General features: G+C 43.0%; 1 pseudogene; it reads right to left on the bottom strand.

Moving 5' to 3' along the window:
* Positions 1–787: 787 nt before the first annotated feature.
* LOC126207734 (uncharacterized) lies at positions 788–3,111 on the bottom strand (annotated as a pseudogene).
* Between the last annotated feature and the right edge of the window lie 2,338 nt (positions 3,112–5,449).

A 5,449-nucleotide genomic window follows, 5' to 3' on the forward strand; every position in this document is an offset into this window, starting at 1 on the left:
GAGCTGCCATCTTGAACGTGGATGATGGCTCTGAAATAAAGCCTGGCTCTGGGATAGTTGTTTAGGGTTCGCCAATAAGAAAATGGCATGGCGTAAGGTACGAGAATTCACCTAGGTTGTCAGGAGGCTTGCTAACAGCAGCTAAGATCCTGCATGCAACAAACGAAGATGCTCGCTCATGACTATTAGTTTAGTGACATGACGCTCAGGAAGAAGAATCATAGGGTGCTTCTGACTGTGAGAAACTTTTGATTGTTCCAATCTGCCGCCCACCCTTAACAACTGTTCCTCGTCCAGAAAGGGATGAAGTGAGTTCAGGTTGCCTTTCTTGGGGATTGGTTGGCCATGTTGTAGTTCTTCAATTACCTTGTAATAATCTTGCTGTTGCACCATGTGAATAACTGCCTTCGATGATGTGTGAAGTTCTCCTGCTGTTAGGTTTCCACTATGCCTCTCGGTGGGTTGCCAACTAAGATTGTTTATACTTCTCACATTAAGTATGGAATGTCAAGGTGTGAAGAAACTGACAAGCTATAGCTTTTCTGGAATATTACGTTAATAATAAGCTTCTAAAATTTATCAGTAAAATGAAAAAGCTGCCGCTAATGAAAGTAATGTAAAGCTGCTCTTAAAGGTATACAGTTCTATTAATGTAGAATGCTGAAAAATTGAAACAAACATGCACACTTCAGTAGACATCTGAACTCATTCCCATGGTATTTTTATTAAAGTTATTTTTCGGTTTTCCAACTGCAAAAGATTATTTCTTGTTACTTTATAAACCAAATCAAATAACCAAGTCAAATAACATTCTCTTGATGTGGTTATTTTTATTTAAAATTGCATAGTATTCTGCAAGATGCATGTGAAGTGCAGGTACGATAATCACTAAAACTTGCAGCAGTATTACTGTTACTTTAATGAAATCCTTTTTGTGTGCCAGGTCGAAATGTGGATAATGAACATATACTTGTTTACAAACAGTCTTAATTGTTATTTCTTCGAGGTTAGCTCCTTCCAAAATTCTTTGACATACGGCTTTATTTCTTCATCTGTAGATGGTGCCTTTGTCTTTTTTGAGAGGGGTTCTTCTTCAGATGAAGACCCATCATCACTCTTACGAGAGGATTTACGTTTTTTAGCTGAAGATTTCTTCTCAGACTTTTTGGTTGGAGTCTTTTTAGCATTAGCCTTCTTTGATGTATTTTTTAGATTGGCTTCTGCGGCCTTCCTTTTATTTTGGCTTGGATTCTGGAACATCACTGCTAATTTCTTTATCAGGTTCATCTTCCACATCTTCCTTATCCCTTTACTTTTCTTTGTCTGTTACTTTATTTTCTGATTTCGGAAGGTCGTTTTTTCTTAATCCATGTTGTCTTCGCCATCCGATGAATCTTCCCTTAAGCTCTTTCTATGCGCTTCAGCCCTCTTTAAACGTGGTGTTCGCTTCTCTGTTCCATTTTCCGAAGCTGAATATCTCTTGTTGTTGGCCTTTTCGGCTGTAGAGCGCTTTGGTCTGTTGTCAGGAACAGGCGCTCCAGAGCTTTTGGGCCCTAACAAAAATGTTTAAATTCTCTGTACAAGTTCATCACATTTTCCTTTTTTTTTCTCAATGTCTAAAATACAACAAATTGTTTTCAAGACACTCACTTCCATCTTTCTCAGAACGTGTTTCTTTTCATACTGGTCTGACCATTTGTCAAAGTCAAACAAACAGAATTTCCGTATGTTGTTTCCCACAAGAGTGACGTTCCCAACTCAGTTGAACAGAACTCTGTGAAGCTGTTTTAGAGCATCAGCCTTGAATTTCTTGAGAAATGCGTCAGTTCTTGGTATTTCACCCAGTGGAGTTCCTTTGCCCTTTGGTATTTCCATTGCATCCGTTTCCTTAAGCTGATTGAATTCTTCTGTGAATCTTTTCATCTTCCTTCTCTCTCTTACACCTGATATTTCCAGGGTTTGATCCAGCAATGGAACTGTCTCATCCCCCGACTTGCCGTTTTCTCCGTCAACATCCTCATCATCCTCGACACCATCTTCTTCTTCTTCACTTTCTTCTTTTTTGTGCACAGAAGCAGACTTCGTTCTTTCTTGCTGCCAGAACCTTTCGACCTGAATGTTAAGGCTGGTATTGCGAGCAAGGAATGACAGTACTCTTCGAGCATTGGACTTAACTGAATGAGGAGGTATCTTTCCTGACACAATACAACCAAATGATGTTTCCTGTAAGGTTGGGTGGTTATCTCTTTTCATTTGACCAGGCTGCAGTGCATCAAAAAAGATCGATGCTCCAAGCAGAAGATCAATCTCACCAGGTTTGTCAAATGATGGGTCTGCTAACCTTAGATGCTTAGGAAGGTGCCAGGTGGAGGTTTCAAGGGATGTTGTTGGCAGTGGCCCTGTTATACGCGGCAGTAATGCACAGACAGCATGTGTGCCATAGTCAGCAACTCTTGAGGAAATGTACACACTGCAGACGTGCGACGATTCTACCGTTTGGACGTCGCTGATGCCACTTATTGGTATCGGATACCGACTGAGCTGTAGTCCCATCCAATCTGCTAAGCTCCTAGACATAAAGTTCATTTGTGAGGCACTGTCAAGAAATGCCCTGCATTTGTACAACTTCCCATCTTTGTCGGTGATGTTTACAAGTGCAGTAGATAACCATACTTCTGCACGTTGGTGGTCTCCTTTCACTGTGCAGTATGTTTGATGTTGTTGTACGCCCGTTTCTTGGTTTCTACTGTCACTACTACTGGCTTGTTCCTTGCGCAATAATGTGTTGCGGTGCCTGTTACAAATGCGGCAGTTGCCGGCACGGCATTCCTTCTGCCTATGATTCGCGCCCAGACAGTTGAAACAAAGTTTTTGTCTGTACACCAAGTCTATTCTGCTATCAGTGTCGCTCTCTTTGAACTTAGGACACCTACTTAGCTTATGCTTTGAGTTGCAGAACGCACAGTCGGGAGAGGTCGCGAGAAATATACGTCGAGAATTGTACTCTTCTGCTTTAGTATGCTTCGCGGTCGGCTGCTGGGACTGGGGCAGCATTTTATCAGGATGAATGAGCTCTAACGTCTGACAGCTGGCTTCTAGAAATGCCACCATACCTTTAAGAAGCGGAAATGTGGTGTCAGCTGTTTTACATTCCCACTGTTTCCTCAGAGTCACCCTAATATGATCCAACAAAATGTGCGAGAGCAGTATTTCATGCAATGGAATGACGACCTGCATTACCTCAACCGCGTTCAGATTTCTCATTAGCTGATTAATTAGCATTCGTAAGTCCTTAGCAGATTCAACTCTGAGGTTGGGCAGATTTAGAAGTTCCTTTACGTGTAAATCAACAATTAACTTGGGATTGTTATACCTTTGAACGATCAGATCCCATGCAATCTTAAATTTACTTTCTGTAACCGGTATGTTTTCAACCAGCTTACAAGGTGCACCAGACACACATGACAATAAATAATAATATCGCTGGATGTCAGTTAAGGCTTCATTGCTAATAACTAATGCCTTAAAGGTATCAAAGAAGTGCATGAATTCTGCAATGTTACCATTGAATTTTGGTAATGACATTGCTGGTAGCTTTATTTCACGTGCACTGCACGAACTTGCAGACTTAGGTGGTGACACAACATTTGAATGGAGCAGTGTCGCTATGCTTGATTCTACAAGGTGAAAAGTATTTAAACCGACAAACTCTTGGAGGTTGTAGGGGACATCAAAACAAATATTTTACCCTAATGTCATTTTTTCCTATGAGGAGTATTTAAACCGGTAGAGTAAGATTTCTCTGGTCGCAAATTAATTAAACCAACAAACACTTTTCCATTTTTTTATGACCAAGAGACAACACATTAACACAACCCAATTTCAATTACATTACATTTTCAAAAATGTCTCCATTGACACGTAAACAAAGGTTACACTGTCGGATCATGTTATGCCTGACACAGGCAAAAACCCCAGGAGTATCCTGAATTGTTCCTGCTGCTGCTACTATCCGGGCAACCAGATCCTCTTCTGATGCAACAGGAGTTGCGTAAACAGGATTGCGCATCTAGCCCTGCACAAAGAAGTCCAGAGGGGACATATCTGAGGATCGGGCAGGCCATGATTGAGGACCACCTCTGCCAATCCACGTTTCTGGGAATCGTCGGTCCAGGAATCAACACACACGACAACCGAAATGTGCCGGCGCCCCGTCATGTTGGAACCACATGCGTTGTCTTGTAGGGAGCGGGACGTCTTCCAGCAATTCTGGCAATACTCTGGCGAGAAAATTGTAATAGTGCCTGCCATTTAATGTCCTAGGTAGCAGATACGGCCCAATTAAACAGTCCCCAACAACACCAACCCACACATTAACGAAGAACTGCACTGATTGAAGGATCCCGCTCCACATGCTGCAAGACAGCTTCCTCAAATTGCAGCGTTCTTACCGTGCGACGGCGTCCCTTTCCAGGTAATCTGCTAAATGACCCGGTCTCACGCAGACGTCGGTACACAGCAGCAAAGGTCGTATGACGCGGGATACGGCGATTAGGATATTGTTGCTGATAAACCCGTTGTGCAGCTCGTCTGTTGTGGTGCGCTACGTAGTACGCACCAACCGCATCAGTGTACTCACGCCAGGTGTATCGCTCCATTAGTAAACAGAGACAGTGCACTACTACACTGGTGGACAGCAGTCGCCTACAACTGAAGAGCGTAATAAGCCCTCTAACAACTGAAGATCGTAATACGGCCTCTAACAACTGACGAGCGTAATACGGCCTCCACCGGTTTAAATAATCCTCATAGGAAAAAGTGACATTAGGGAAAAATATTTCTTTTGATGTCCCCTACAACCTCCCAGAGTTTGTCGCTTTAAATACTTTTCACCCTGTATATCTAAGCACAAGTCTTCAAAAAAATGGCTCTGAGCACTATGGGACTTAACATCTTAGGTCATCAGTCCCCTAGAACTTAGAACTACTTAAACCTAACTAACCTAAGGACATCACACACATCCATGCCCGAGGCAGGATTCGAACCTGCGACCGTAGCAGTCCCGCGGTTCCGGACTGCAGCGCCTAGAACCGCACGGCCACCGCGGCCGGCTACAAGTCTTCAAACGACTCCCTGTCTACATCATGAGATTCTTCTACATCGTTAATCTCTAACTGAGTTTGGTTGTCGTTGTATTCATCCTTGCTTGTATGTAGCAGTGACTGCCTTACTCTCATGTCGTTGAGATTAGATCCTTCTTGAAAGCTATTAATAAATGTGGAGAGTCTAGTCACTCGTGATTTGATAACTTTTCTTAACTAAATTTCGTTTCTCGACAGGATCCATGCTTCAGGAGATTAGCACAAGGAAACAGAGCCAGGCTGCTCACAGAGCCGGACGACGGTACCTGTAGAGCGCTGACTGGGCTGCACCTGCTGGCGGAGACGAC

This window comes from Schistocerca nitens, chromosome 1 (assembly GCF_023898315.1).
Source record: "Schistocerca nitens isolate TAMUIC-IGC-003100 chromosome 1, iqSchNite1.1, whole genome shotgun sequence".
Classification (NCBI taxonomy): Eukaryota; Metazoa; Arthropoda; class Insecta; order Orthoptera; family Acrididae; genus Schistocerca; species Schistocerca nitens.